The following is a 16,605-nucleotide window of genomic DNA, read 5'->3' on the forward strand; positions in this document are numbered from 1 at the left end:
TCATACTATATTTTGAAGTAGGTGTCACTGCCCTCCCCCTTTATATATGATAAAGGGAACCCGAAAATTGTGAACAGACTTCCCCCAGATCTAGCCATCTTTTGGCAGAAGCATTCAACAGAACAAAATATGTGGTGCATTTAGGATGTCGGTCCTCTTGTGCATGCTGCCACTGTTAAGGTCATCAGACTCACAGTGATTTCAGCAATCCATTGTATAGGTAATCATCTTCTTTGGCCTGTCCAAGGAAAGCCAAACCTGCAGATGGCGGGCATGCATCCCATACCCCACCTCCTACGCAGATGGCCAGTGGGGCATGCGCCCCACCCAGCGCGGGCGGCCGGCGGGGGGCACGTGGCCCCCCTAAGCCCGGGCAGCCATTGGAGGTGCGCCTTCCCACCCCGCCACACGGGTGCTCAGCGGCTGCACGGCCCCTCTTGTGCGGGCAGCCGGTGGGTGCCTGCTTCCCCCACTGCTGCCATTCTGGCTCCAAGAATTCTCTCCAGACCAAGTCCACCTTGCGGCAGTGTGGTGGCTTCGCTGTATCAGTCTTGAGGAGGGCCGGTGCCCAGCATCCATCCTGGGTGAGGGAATCCATTCGTTCAGGCTGTGGAAGCCTCATGGAGCCGCAGCGGCTGTGCGGAGCTGCATGGGCTCTGTAGGAGGGGCTTGGGAGCCACAAGACTCACCCATTCCTCCTTGGGAATCCTTGAATTCCTGTTGTTGAGCCTCGATCTTCACTGAGGGCCAGTCATCAACTGTTTAAGTGTTCAATTATCAATAAGCTGAAGTCTGTAGAAGGCCATAATGGCCCTGCTTTAAGTGGTTCACTGCTTCCGCGGCTCAACACACTGTCTCTGCCTCCGCCGCCATCTTCTATGCATAGCCTTTTGATTATCAGGACTACATGTTATGGATTGTGGCACCAGAACTTTTTAATTAGGAAAACAAAAAAACAACAACAAAAACCTAAAAACCCCCAAACTGACTTTCAGTTAGGAGCCTAACACTAAATGCATTAAACAACAATAATTCTCTCCTACTGTAATTGTTCTTGTTATACACTTTCAAGTCAAAATAGAGTCCGCAAATTGCATTAGAATGTTGAGAGGCCAAAATAAAGAGAATTGCCAAAGTAAGGGGATATATAGACTATTGCAAAGACCAGTATGAGAAAACAAAGTATTATAAAGGAATGTACAAAAGAACTGGGGCTAGAAAACAAAAAATGGAAGAGCTTGTTCAGTGTCTCACACACTAAAAGAACTAGTAGACAAATTCAACCCCCAAGTTGAATCACTGAAGGATGTCATGGCAAAATTCTGAATCATCCAGTAAGTATAAAAAAAAAATAAAGAATACACTGAATCAAAAACTATACCAAAAATAATTAGACACAGAGCCAACTGTATTTCAGCAATGAATGGTGATGAAAGAAGTTCAAGCTGCATTGAAAGCATTAGCAAAAAATAAGGTCTCGAGAACTGATTAGATATCAATTGATACATTTTAACAAAAAGATACAACCCCTACAGTAGTGGCTGTGAGGTGCCATGGAGTCGAGTAAGACTAATAATGACCTTATGAACAAGAAAACTAAACCTTGTCATATCCTGTGTCATCCTTAATTATCTCTGACACACTAGAGCCCATTGTTGAAGTCATTCATTGTGTCAATCCATCTCACAGAGGTCTTCCTCACAGAGGTCTTCCTCTCCTTCACTATCTTTCCAAGCATGAAGTCCCTTTACAAAGAATAGCCTTCCTTAGCTATATGTGTAAGGTATGAGAGCAAAGCTTTGTCATCTTTTCCTGTAGATAGCGCCTCAGCTACACTTTTGTCAAGATAATAACTGTTCATTATTTTCGTTGTTGTGAGATATTCCATACTCTTCTCAAGCACCACAACTCAAAGGCACCAATTCTTTTTCTGTCATCTTTATTCATCATCCAGCTCTCTCACAGTGAGTGAGTGAGCAAATCCCTCTCCAGCAAGTGATTGAGAAGACCATAGCCTGAATTAGGCATACCTTAGTGTTCAAATTGACATCATTGCTCTTCAATTGGAGAGGTCCCCTAATAGCAGACTTGCCCAATGCAGTAAGTCTCCTGATTTTCCGACTGCTGGTAGCCAGGGTGTTGATTGTTGATTCATTGCATTTATCAAAACACAAGCAACTATACATTTGAGATTTATTCATTTCACTGATATAAATCATTATCTTGATTTATAAAAAGTTCTAACTTCTCACCTACCTTCTTCTTTAATTCAGTTCAACCATTGTTGAGTTCCTACAACATTCAAAGCTCTATGGAATGTCAAAGAATAAAAAAATAATAATAATTAGGCACTATCCATGAGAGCTCTGGTGGCCTAGTAGCAAGAAGCTATGCTGCAATCCTGAAGGCACATAGTTCAAGGCCACCAGCTGCTCTGTGGGAGAAGGATGGGCAATCTTCTCCTATGCAATTAACTGTTTCTGAAAACCCAGCTATGGGTCTGCTCTGACACTACAGTAAGCAACAACAACATCCATAATTTCAAGAAACTCAAAGTTTATGAAAAAGGATTTGCCCATTTGGGAAGGAAATAAATAGATTTCACTGTACAATGATAGAAGCTTTGGTAGAGTAATACCCTGTATGGGACTCTGGGCATAGAGCTGAGAAGAGAGAACAGAACCCAGCTTCAGAGTAACACCTGTGTAAAAAAAAAGATTCTTTCTAGCAAATGACACAAAAATCTTTTTCTGAGAGTGGAAAAAAGGAATGAGTTTTCAGGCAAGGGAAAGCAGTAGCAAAGAAGATAAGAAAAAGCCTGGGATGAATGGTGGACAATGTTTGGTGAACTCCCCTATTAAAACAAGCTTGGAAGCAGGAGTGGCATTCACTTCCATAATAGCTTGCCTCTGGAAAGCCTATGAACCTGGAAAAAGGATGAAAGTTATACAGGAGGTGTCCAGGACTTTCGTTCATAGGGGTGCTGTGAGTCACCTGCGACTCAATGGCACTTACCACCACCACCAGGAGAGAGAGAGAGAGAGAGAGAGAGAGAGAGAGAGAGAGAGAGAGAGAGAACAGTTGGCCTAGTGTATAGAAAGCCATGCTCCCAAGCCAAAGGTGGGTGACTCTACTCCTCAGGCCTGCCTTTAATTGTTTTTGGTGAAACATTCTTCTAGGTCATGTAACCCTGGTATGTACACCTGCTGTACAGAGGTAACTTGTGGTTGCTGTGAAGCCGAACACTGTGACACTGATGAGTCAAATGCAAGAATGCTTACCCATGGTGGACAGTGTTTGGAGAAGCTCCCCGATTAAAACAAGCTTGCAAGCAGGAGTGGCATTCACTTGCATAATAGCTTGCCTCTGGAAACCCTGTGAACCTGGAGAGAGGATGAAAGTTATACAGGAGATGTCCAGGACTTTTGTTCATAGATAGGGTCACTATGAGTCGCCTGCGACTCGGCGACACTTAACAACAACAGTTAGCTAATTCTATGTCCTTAGCAGTCTTTTCAATATATTTGTCAAGAAAATATTTTGCATCTTAAGTGCCTAAGCACCATGTCCCTAAGCACTTACTGCAAAAGATCAAGGCCGACAAGCTTTCAATATGAATTACCTATCAACAAGGGGAAAAAAATACTCACCATTACTTCTGGTTTACTTTTCTTTCCTATGGTTCTATTCTAAACTTTACTTCACTCGGGCTTTTCATATAACACTCTTCTGTTCTCCCACAGACAAAAATATCCACGTTTTTATTATTTAAATTGACTCACATTAGAGAGTGAAAAGGGATTATTAATATGAGGAATAGATGTTAACTGGGACTATCTCAGGCAAATTGGGATCTCTGGTCACCTCTCTCCTGGATCTTCCTCTTTTCTCACTCCACAGTAGTCCCAAAAGAGATCTCAACCACTCTTGGGGCTTCTTAAATCCTTTTTAATGTGATAATGGCTAAATATCACCAATCTTGGCTTTACTTCTGAGGGTCAAACTCAAGGTGATAAGTGTTCTCACCAGTAGATGCCTAAAGAGGCAATTTTTATTGCAGAAATTCATTGAGAACATATGGCATCTTCTCCCCATAGTCACAATCAAATCTACTCTTGTTTAAGAATTTCTATTTCTGTAAACGGCATCTATCCTCTTGCTCAATTCAAAATCCTTTTCCCCACCCTTTATTTCTCATTGATCGCTCACATTCTAATCACTCTTCTTCTATCTCTCTATGGAGGGAGCTCTGGTAGCCTAGTGGCAAGAAGTTGCCCAAAGGGTCGGCTATGGGTCAGTTCCGACTCAATGGTACAAAACAAAAACAAATCCACCAGCTGCTCTGCATAAGAAGGATGGACAATTTCTTCCTGTGCAATTAATTGTCTCTGAAAACTTTCTAGAGGGTCAGCTTTGGATCAGTTCCAACTCAATGCACACAACAATAATATACCTCTATGGAGCCCTCCACTTCTCTCAAGTAACATCAAAACCTTAGAATTTCCCTGGACTAGCTTATAGATGAAAACCATCATGATCTCCCTAAAACACAAATCTGATCATTTTTGTCTGTTGTTGTGTACCGTAGAGTTGGAAATGACCCATAGCTGACTCTCTATAAGGTTTCAGAGACAATTAATTGCACTGGAGGAAATTGTCCATCCTTCTCCCGCAAGCAGCTGGTAGATTTGTTGTTGTTGTTCAGAAGTAGTTACTCACACAGGAGGAGATTACCTATCCTTCTCCCTTGGAGCGCTGGTCGTCTCAAACCATGTGCCTTTGGGATTGCAGCACAGCTTCTTGTCACTAGGCCACCAGATCTCTCTTCAATTGCTCCTCATTGTCTGCAAGATCAAATGCAAAATGCATAAGGTTACCTCAGCTCACTCTCCCTCTCCAGCTCCCTTTCAGTTCCCTTCTACGTTCTTATTGTTAGTGCAGTAGTCTTTTCTATCTAGCTGCCTTGTTCAAGAGTTCATTGACTTTATTGTTGTTGTTAAGTGCCATCAAGTTGACTAGAACTCATAACAACCCTGCAAACAGATCTGAGCCTTGCTCCACCCTACAGCAATATTTGAACAACAGATCTGACTCTTGCTCTATCCTGAACCATACTCAAGTGTATGCCATGCTCAAGTCAGCTGTTACAGTTATTGTGTCAATTCATTATGTTGAAGTTCTTCCTCTCTTTCTCTGACCCTCCACCTTTCCCAGCTTGGCCCCTCCTGACAACATGCCTGAAGTGTATGAGATGAAGCTTCACCATCCTGGCTGACACCTTTTGGTTCCTTAAATGTGCTAGGGAGTTCTGGTGGCCTAGTGTAGGAAGCTACACTTCAACCCCAAAGGCACATGCTGCTCCAAGGATAAAAAGATGGGCAGTCTCCCACTCCCAGGAAGTCTCCTCCGAGTGGGTGGTGTTCTTCTAAGGGAGTGACAGCCTCTAAAAGCTCTCCTGAGGGTCTGACTATGCAAATAACCTCAGAGTTTTTGCATATTATGGCTCCTTCTGTCCTTTGATTCTTGAACACAATGGACTTCTTCACCCACTTCTGCAGCAGTTCTAAGTATTTAATTAATTATTAAGATAAGTTGTTTCAAACTCCGTTTTACCTTCTAGACTGTAAGGCTCCATAGGGCTGGAGTATGTTTGTAGTATTCACTGTTGCATCCACTGCAATCAACATAGGATGGCCAGAGGCTCAAATGATGACGATTGTATCATTAAACAAAGGATCTCCCTCTCTCAGGGAAAACCGAATTCATTGACTGAGGGGGGAGGCGGAATGTAAATGACTTCTGTTTTCTGTCATAATCAGATCAGCAAACTAGCTACAAGGGGAAAAGTGTCTTCTAAATTTCTCCACTCACATATTCTGTCTTTCCTGGAGGAAAGAGAAATGGACTAATCATCTCAGGAAACAAATAGAAAAGTATTTAACATGTCCCTATCTCATATAATCTGCTCATAAGCATGAATTTAAAACCATAGAGGTAGAAAATAACACAAATTTCAATCTATATTCCAGATCTTGCCCTTTTTTCACAAGCAGGAAGAACAAGATGCAACATGGTGATTTACTAAGTCAGCTGTTTCCTTGCAGATTAGAGACAGATCACGAGGGGTAAATGCTTAAAATTTTCCCATCCAACATTGCTAATCCTGTTGATTTGTAACGTTTAAGAAATCCAGGAGAAGCCTAACAGTGAAGTTCTTTGTATTTCTTTTCAGTGAGTATTTGGCAAAAACAATGAGGTGGGGGGAAATGTTCTTGAAGGCACAGAGTCCACTGCCACTTCCTTACAAAGCAACCATTGGGATATGAGGTGATTGAGCATCTGTTTTCAATCGTGGGTCAAAATTTCTTTTAATCCAGGATGTAATTAAATCCCTGGTATGTACAGAGATATCTATTTCACATGTATAATTCCCTAGATGTTTAATTATAAAGTAGTTGCAATCATTTGCACAAATCAGTTCATATTATGCTATTTGGACTTCAGGTTTACATGTTTTGGAAGGAGACATGTGGGGTTCTATGAGAAATTGGTTCAATGTATAAGAGGAATTTGCATCCTTTCTTTGCAGCTCCTCACAGAGTTCACCCTTCTTCCTACTCTTTCCAGTAATGAGATAGGGAGTGGGACTTTGTAAAATCAATGAGTGCTCTATTTTTGGTCTACTTACTAGAAATTTTATTAAATTCTTTGTTAGTAAGCTATTGTTATTGTTGTGTGACATCCAGTCAATATCAACTGGTAACCAACCCTCCAGCGGGTTTTAAGAAACAGGCGCCATCCCCTTTTCCTTATGAATCAGGGTGAAGTCTCTCTCAAGGAGGAGTGATAGGGAATGGCAAGGGGCACACTGACAAAGGAGATTAATCAGAACTGGCTTTGACAAGCACTGTGGCAATTGGACAATTAAAACAGACATTCGGGGGGTGGGGGGAAGAAGAACAAACTGGGGAGGAGGGTGGAGAAAACAGTGCAACAATGAATGAATGAAAACCCAAAACCTCTGTAAATGTTCATTAAAACTAACAAAATAAAAAGAAAAAAGTGAAAAAAAAATAAAGACTAAGGTTTTTGCCTAGTCAAAAAAACAAACAAACAAACAAACAAAAAGAAACAGTTAATCACCAGGGAGGGGGGGAGATTGTCCATCCTTCCTCCTCAGAGCAGATAGTAGATTTGCACTTTTGTGTTTGTAATTTAGGCAGTTTCTTACCACTAGGCCACCAGAACTCCCTTAGTCAATATAAGAAAATAATTTTCTTTAAACTATTGTGTAAAAAGAAATATTAACTTTCAAAATAAAAACCTTCTGAGTGAGAAAAAAATACACTGTGTTTTCCATGCTTAGACATCCATGCTACATAATCTCAACTTGTGATCTATTGGCAAGAATTTGGATTTATTTTCAAATGAAGAAAAATATAAATCTGTTCTTCCTTCATTTTCTCAAAATACAAAGTCATGTACAGAAAGCTTATATCCTCTTTGACCAAGCATTTCATGGTTATATATTTTTTTTATTATTATTTTCAATGAACATTTATAGATATTGTGGATTTCCATTCATTCATTGTTGCACTTTTCTCCCTGCCCACCCCATGCCCACCCCCAGTTCGCTCTTCCTTAAAAGCAAAAGAAAAACTCCTTCATTGGTATACAATGCCCCCCCGCACCCTCCCACCCTCACGCTGAGTATACTCCACTCTGCAACCCTCATTCCGAACTCTTATGATGATCATAATCCCCTAAAATTTATTACTTTTAAATTGTTCTCTCCTTCATCAGCTTCAATGCAGTATACATAATTTACCTAGTTTTCATATATATATTTTGAGTCTACACAAAGGTACAATATTACACTGTCATTGTGATTATAGTAAACTCAAAAAGCTGAAATCTTCTTGTTTTTGTTCTATCATTTAGGAAGAAAATGGTTGAAATAAAAAGAATAATTATTTTGCAAAGACATTTTCCTCCGGAAGGCTCGCTATGTATTATGTACATTATTCTTTTTCTACATTTATGTTGTTTTGTTGAGTCAACTACAACTCATAGGAACCCTATGCACAATAACTCTGAACCCTCCCCTCTCCTGAGCAAATCTCACTGACACTGACACACGTGCCTCATTTTCCCAGTTATTATGTCAATCCATTCATCTGGGGTCTTCCTCTCCTGCGCCATCTCTCCGTCCTTCTAAACATGACATCCTTCCCCAAGGAGTGGTCCCTCCTGGAAAAATGCCCAAAGTATGTGAGACAGCGCTTCAAAATCCTTGCCTCCAAGGGACAACTTGGTTTCAACCTATCCAGGTCAGACCTGTTAGTTCTCTTGGCAATGCATGGTACATTCAGTACTCTTCTTCAGCACCACAACTCAAAGGTATCAATTATTCTTCTGTCATCTTTAGCCGTTATCCAGCTCTTTGACCCAAGCAAGTAATTGCAATGAATATGGCCTGAATCAGGCACACCTTAGTCTCTAGCCTGACATCATTGCTCTTTAGAACTCTAGAGAGATCTCTGAAACTAGATTTTCCTAATGCAATTCATCTTTTGGTTTCCTGACTGCTGATGCCAATACTGTTGATTGTGAACCCAAGAAAGCAGAAATTGTTAATAATCTCAATCTCTTCTCTCTCTATCATGGTGCTGTCAATTGGTCCAGTGGTTAGAATCTTTGTTTTCTTGATGTTGATTCCCTGCAGCAAAATCTTCAGGTCCTGTTCAGTTTCAAGAAGCAAGATTGTGCCATCTCCATTTCATAAATTTTTGAGTCTTCCTCCAATCCTGATGCCACATTCCTCCTCATAAAGTCTAACATCCTGAATTATCTGTTCCACATATAGACTGAAAAAGCATGGAGATAGGACACATCTCTGATGCACCCCTTTCCTGATTTTCAACCATGCAGATTTTCCTTACTTTATTCTAATGAAAGCTTCCTGGTCCAAGTTAAGTGTTCCAGGATTCCCATTTACCTCTTGGTTAGCTACAATCTGTCATGATTCACAAAGTCAAATGCCTTTGCATAGTCAATAAAATTCAGATGGACATTCCTCTGGTACTTTAGGCCAAGATGCATCTGACATTGGCTCAGTGCCATGTCCACTTCCAAACCCAGTTTATATTTCTGGTAGTTCTTTGTCATTGTACATTTAGAGTCATTTTTTTGGATGATCTTCAGTAGGATTTTGCTTGTGTGTGATATTGTTTGATAATTTCCACACTCCATGGCCTCACCTTATTTTCTGAATAAAAAGAGATGAACTCACTCAGCATTTAAGCTGAAGAAACTAAAGAACAAATTTAAGGTCCCAGTTGCAAAACTTATGAATACTGTGGGCAGAATATTGAATGATCCAGGAAGCATTAAAAGAATTTGGACGGAGTACAGAGAGAAACTGTACTAAAACTAATTGGATGACAGAAAAGAATTTAATAAAACAGCATATGAACAAGAGGCAATGGTGATAAAGTAGGAAGTTCGAGCAGCTCTGGAGGAACTGGCAAAAAAAACCCAAGGTCTCAGGAATTGATGGAATACCAATTGACATGTTTAAACAAATAGATGGTGCCCTGGACGTGCTCAACAGGTTGTACCAGGAAATTTGGAGGACAATCACCTGACTAACTAACAGGAAGAAACTTTTTCTATTTTGATAGGGATGTATAAAATATCAAAAACTTACATAAAATAAAAAGTCAAAAAATTATCTTTTTTCCCCTCTTTTAAATTTTCTTTTATAGTGTTGTTGCAGGGAGGGCTAATGGGTAAAAATTTTCAGTGCCAACGAAAAGACAGGCTGTTAGAGTCCACCAGCTACTTCAAAGGAGAGACAGGCAATCTCTTCCTGAAAAGCTATTGGAGGGTCAGCTATAGTTGATTTTAACTGGCGATGAGAAAGATTATCGTTATATCAAATCCCTTTAATATAACAATGTCATTTAAAAAGAGTTGACTTTTGATTTTTCATAAGTGAGAAGAGAAAACCTCTAGATTCTAAATTAAATCCAGAAGCCAGAATGAGAAGTGGTTAATCTAGATACTTCCAGGAGGAAAGAAAATTGAGTTGCATTATTTATTCCTACCTTTTCGGAAGTGGTCTTTATCCTTTTATAGTTACAAATTTTATTTTTCTCTTTCTTCCTTTACATTGCATCTACACAAAGCTGTATTTTCTTGGTGCCCTTGTAAGCTACTTTTTGTACTAAGCTATCTACCATTCTTCCTGTTTTATACTTTCTCTTCCTTTCTCTCAGTAATCATCCAATAATTAATTAAACAAGAATATGCCAAGTGTCTCCTGCGTGCCAGGTCAAGACCATTACCTCCTCTAGTCTTCAAAAAGATTATCTTTCTCATGTTATCAGGCAGAATTTCATGAAGACCTTGAAATGCTCTATCAAGTAGTTTGCCTCTTATTTTCAGATGAAAGAGTCAGGGTGACCAGCTTAGAGCCACATCAAGGCAATGATGTGTCGTAGGCTCTATCTAGTAAAGGTGACTTATTGGAGATTATTGTATGTGATGAGGTTAAAGAAATATTTATGAACAAAAGCTCCAAATCAGCTGCCAAGAAGGTTTCAAGGGAGAAGCAGCAGCATTTGAAATGAAGCTGGAGGGTGGACAGACTCAACAAACTGGAATGAGAAAAAGGAGGCATCTCTCATGTTGCTAAGGAACCAGAGCAACACTGCAGGCTGAGGCGAGCAGGTAAGGTCCTGTTTGAGGGGAGTGTGTTGTCAGAGGCTGACAAGTCAGCTCCAACTGATGACAAACCTATGTCATAGAACAGAACAAAACATTGCTCTGCCCGGTGCCGGTTTTGTTATCACCATTTTGTTTTGAGTTCATTGTCGCAGCCATTGTGCCAATACAGTTTATTATGTGTTTCCTTCATTCTTGTTGACCCTCCCTTTGACCAAATGGGATGTCCTTCAACAAATGGTCATGCCTGAAATGTACACAAAGTAAATGACATGATATTCCAGAAAATTGCCTGTGAACAATAGGGTTCTTGCTGGCTAATTTTTGAGATTAGATCCGTCTTTCTAAGGTGTCTTATTGTGGAAATGTTGCTGAAACCTGATCACATGAATGAAGCTGCTGTATTGAAAATGCGGGTGGCCTAGTTTTCAGCTTTAACACATCATGCAAATTCCACAGTAATACAGATGAGTGGTGAAAAGTAGAGGGCAGGTATAAGTAAATAAAGTAAGCTAGAATGATCTTTTATGGCCCGAGTAGTCAGTACACAGTAGAAGATATTACTGGCATGTAGTAAAAATCTTGATTGTTATTATGATTTAAGGAGCAAATAGTGCAACATACTCTAAATTATAGAGAGTTTGCTAGAGACGGTTGGTTAGGAAGCCACTGCAATAGTCTGTGTACGAGGTGGCAAAGACCTGAACCTCCAGAAAAAATTAAAGTATGGTGCATTGCAGACACACTATCCTTGAGACTTGGCAACAGATTGGATATGTGATTTGAGAAGGAGAAAGATGACATAAACGATTTGAATCTTAGCTGATAGGAAGGAGAAGTGGCATTAACACATGTTTTTGCAAAGAGTGGATTTGGCAGGAAAACAGTAAGGTACACATTGTATATGCTGAGTTTGAAATTAAAGAGAGTTTTCAATGAGGTAGCGATTCAGCAGACATCAAGGACTTCAGAGAACAGTCAAGTGTGAGCCTGTTTGAGCCTTATGCACAGAGAAGAAATGTTAAGCCATGAAACAGAATTCCCAAGGAAGACAGGAAAGATAGACAAGAAAACGTGGAACATAAAAGTTTAGGATATAAAGATAGATCATTTATTCAGTAAACAATTTTTACATGCTCGCTTTGTCCCAGGCCTTGAAATCCCTGCTTTCAAGTATATCAGAGATCTAATGAAAATAATATCAAGACTGAATGAAGAATCACCAAGAACCTGTGATAAACAGATGGCACTACATTGCTCGCTGCAAATTAACAGGATTTGACATACTGAAAAAAATTAAAGACTACAGCCTTCAGTTATACCACAGCACCAAGAAAACAAAAATTCTCACATCTTGACCAGTAAGCCAAATCATAAACGAAGAGAAGATTGAATTTGTTTTAGCACTTTCAAGAAATCCTTGCTGGCAGATTTTCCCAGTGTAATTCATGGTTTGATTTCTTGACTACTGCTTTCACAGTTGTTTATTATAGATCCAAATAAACAGAAATCCTTGACAAATTCTATCTTTTCTTCATTTATCATGATGCAGCTTACTGGCTGAGGATAGGGTAGGTTTCAGAGCTCTTGTACATTGGGTTGCTATGAGTCACAAGAGATTAGATGACATACAATAACAACAACAACAACATATACGTTGTGTTTCGTGCATGTACATTGTGTTCCATAAAGTCCTTAATTTACATTATATTTTGTTAATTTATATTGTGACTTTCCCCCCTCCCTTGCGTGTTGATTGTGAAGCTGAGCAAGCTGCAATTTTGTTAACAACCTCAATCTCTTCTCCATCTATCATGATGCTGTCAACTGGCCCAGTTGTGAGAATCTTTGTTTTCTTGATGTTAAGCTTCAATCCATATTTAAGACTACAGTACTTGACTTTGTGCAGTAAGCACTTCAGGTCCTCCTCAGTTTCAACAAGCAAGGTTGTGTCATCTGCATAACATAGGTTGTTGATGAATCTACCTCCAATCCTGATGCCACATTCCTCCTTATAAAGCCCTGCTTCCCAAATGATCTGTTCTGCGTATAGATTGAAAAGATATGGAGACAAGATGTATCCCTGACACACTCCTTTCCTGATTTTGAACCATGTATTGTTTCCCTGCTCTGTTATGAGGAGTGCTTCCTCATCCAAGTATAGGTTTCACATAAGCATAATCAAGTGTTCTGGGATTTCCATTTTCCTCAAGGTTAGCCACAATTTGCTGTGAACCACACTGCCATATGCCTCTGATTAGTCAATAAAACACAAATAGACATCCTCTGTGTACTCTCTGCTATCCATCAAGACCCATCTGTCAATGACAATAATATCCCTATTGTGGCAACCTCTTTCAAACTCAGCTTGTATTTCTGGCAGTTCCCTGTTGATATATTGTTCCAGTCATTTTTTTTTTTTATAATCTTCAGCAAGATTTTGCCTACAGGTGATATTAGTGAAAGCGTTCTGTAATTTCCATACTCTGTTGGATCACCTTTTTTGGGGAATGGGAATAAATATGAATATTTCCCAGTCAATAGCTGTCCTCCAGATTTCTTAGTACAACTTGGTGAGCACATCCAGGGCTGCATCTGATTGTTGAAATATGTCACAGAGCTTAGTCCTAACAAGTCACCCCCAGTCATCAATAAACTTGTGTAAAGACTCTTAATTCTGGTTCCCAATGTTTCCCAAGGTCTGCTCTATCTCAGACCACGTTCTTTGCTGTGACTGCTATGGCTGCTGCTTGACAGGCTGGCACAAGACTCTCTGGCCCCAAAAGGTTTGCGGTATTCTCTTGCTACTTATTCACTGTTGACGAGATTCTCCAATTCAGCTACTGGGTCTGCTCAATTTAATGACTGGACCAGCCAGTTCCCCTTTGGTGAGACTACCCAATACCCTTGTGGGTAGACTAACTCACCCTATTCACATATTCCTGCCCATCTACAAGACAAAGTCAATCCATGGCTAGGGGAACAATGTTGAACAATAATCCATCAACATCACACTCTTTTACTGACTCTCCACCTTTCCTAGCATAACGTCTTTCCCAAAAAATTGGTTCTTCCTGAAAATATGCCTAAAGTAAAGGAGATGACGTTTCACCATTTTCTCTCTAAGGAACACTCTGGTTCTCCTTTCCTTTGTATTTGCTGATTTTTATTTATTATTTTTTTGTCAGTCCATAGGCTATTCAGTATGCTTTTCCAATATCATAACTCAAAGGCATTGACTCTTCTGTCATTCTTAATCATTCATAGGAAGTCATTAAAAAAAAAAACATGGATCGGATCAGGTACATCTTAGTATTCTTGCTCCTTAGAACTTTGGAGAGGTTCTTAACAGCATGTTCCCCTAAAGCTGCACATCTTTTGACTTTTTAAATAGATGTTGATTGTGGATACAAGTAAAATGAAATCATTGACCACTTCAACCCTTTCTCCATCTATTATGACATCTCCTAGTGTTGCAGTGGTAAGGACTTTTATTTTCTTGATATTGAGATACTCAGAGTTACAAAGGTGTAATCTTTGATTTTCTGCTTCTTCTTTATTTTCTGCCTTATATTTTTTAAAATATAAAACTTTAGCTTGCTTGGCTCCACAGTCAACAATCTCGACACCAGAAGCCAGGAAATTAAAAGATGTATTACCATAGGAAAGTCTGCTGTTAGGGACCTCTCCAAAGTACTGAAGAGAAATGTTGTCTCTCTGGAGACTAAGGTGTGTCTGGTACAGGCCATGGTCTTTGCAATCACCTATACATCAGAGAGTTGGACAATGACTAAGGAGGATAGAAGGAGAATTGATGCCTTTGAGCTGTGGTGTTGGAGAAGAGTATTGAGGGTACCATGGACTGCTAGGAAAACAAACAGATTCATCCTGGAAAGGGTCAAACCGGGCGGCTCCTTGGAGACAAGGATTTTGAGGCTCCATCTAACATACTTTGGACATGTTGTAAGGAGGGACCGGTCCTTAGAGAGGGACATCATGTTTGGGAGGGTGGAGGGACAATGCAGGAGAGGAAGGCCCTCTGTGAGTTGGATTGATTCAGTGACTGGGGTAATCGGGATGGGTGTGTCGGAAACAGTACGATTGGCACAGGACAGAGGAGAGTTTAGGGCTGTTGTACGTAGGGTCACTATGAGTCGCAAGCGGCACATAACAACAACAACAACATATTTTTTTACCTCAGTCCCTCTAAACTACAAGAAAATAAATTTGTACTGTTTTAAATGAAAAGAATTATTTTAAAAGACTGACAGAGACTGGTGGAGCTCTTGAGACTATGGACCTTAGTCATCCTTTAACATTTTAAGCCACCTCTGTGGCTGAAATTTCAACTATAAGATGAACAATAACATCAGGAAAGTGTCCACACCCTCTAACAATCAGCCAACCAGATCAGACCAAAGCATCGTATTTGCCCAAGGAAGATTTTAGTATTTCTATTGTTCATAGGGTCTCTAGAAGATAGTGTTAATTTCACGGTATCTAACAACCACGATTTAAAAAAAGCTCAGAAGGAAGGAAAAAAATAGGGGAAAAATTACCTCAAAGTAAGTTTCATTTAAAAGCGATGTATGATAGGGTCTTATGGTTATCACAGGAGTCCACAATTAAGGTTGCATAGTGGAATGTACTTGGGGCAGTGGGAGGGGTGCGGGGTGATTGTGTACCAGGGAAGGAGTGTTTCTTTTACTTTTAAAAGAGAGGAGCGAACTAGGGGGGGAGGTAGGGATGGACGGGGAGAGAAGTACAACAATGAATGAGTGGAAATCTAAAATCTCTGTAAATGCTCATTAAAATTATTGAAAATAAAAAAATTTCAAAAAAATTTTTTTAAAAGGCATGAAGTGGTAGGATGCTGTTACACTGTGAAGTTTGTAATCAATGCCACAAAGCCCAAGATATATTGCATTGAAAATCAATTTGTTCTTTCACTTTCACCCAAATCCAATTAAAATGTTTTCAAAATTAATTATAATATGTATTTGAGTTGTTATAAGTTGTTAAGTTTCTATTAATTTATTACAGCAGCAAAAGGAAAGTAACACAAACATCCTGTTTCACATGTGATACACAGTTCAAATTAGAGGTCTTTGGAAAAACAAAGAAACCACCAATAATATTAACTATAAATAGTACTAACATCCTGTTGTTGTTGTTATGTGCCGTCGAGTCGTTTGCGACTCATAGCAACCCTCTGTACAATAGCCCTAAACCCTGCTCTATCCTGTGCCAATCTCATTGTCTCCAACACGTCTATCCCCATTACCCCTGTCTCTGAATCAATCCACCTCATAGAGGATCTTCCTCTCCTGCGCTGTTCCTCCACTCTCCCACGCATGACATCCTTCTCCAAGGATTGGTCCCTTCTTGCAAAGTGTCCAAAGTATGTCAGAGGAAGCTTCAGAATCCTTGCCTCCAAGAATCAGCCTGGCTTAACCCTCTCTAGGCAGAACCTGTTTGTTTTCTTAGCAGTTCATGGTATAGTCAATACTCTTCTCCAACACCACAGTTCAAAGAGGAATGTCTATCTGTGTTTCATTTACTATGCAAAGACATTGGGCTGTGTGGATCACAACAAACTGCAGCTAACTCTGAGAATAATGGGAATACCAAAACATTTGATTGTGCTTGTGTGAATACTATTCTTGGACCAGAAGGCAGGCCTCAGAGCAGAAGAAGGAGACACTGCATGGTTTAAAATTGGGAAGGGTGCATGCCAAGGATGTATCCTATCTCCATATCTTTTCAATCTATATGCACAACAGATCATACAGGAGGTTGGGCTCTATGAGGAGGAATGTGGCATCAGAATTGGAAGAAGACTCATCAACAACATGCATTATACAGATGACACAATCC

Source organism: Elephantulus edwardii, unplaced genomic scaffold (assembly GCF_000299155.1).
Source record: "Elephantulus edwardii isolate Elephantulus edwardi_28Jun2011 unplaced genomic scaffold, EleEdw1.0 scaffold00012, whole genome shotgun sequence".
Lineage (NCBI taxonomy): Eukaryota > Metazoa > Chordata > Mammalia > Macroscelidea > Macroscelididae > Elephantulus > Elephantulus edwardii.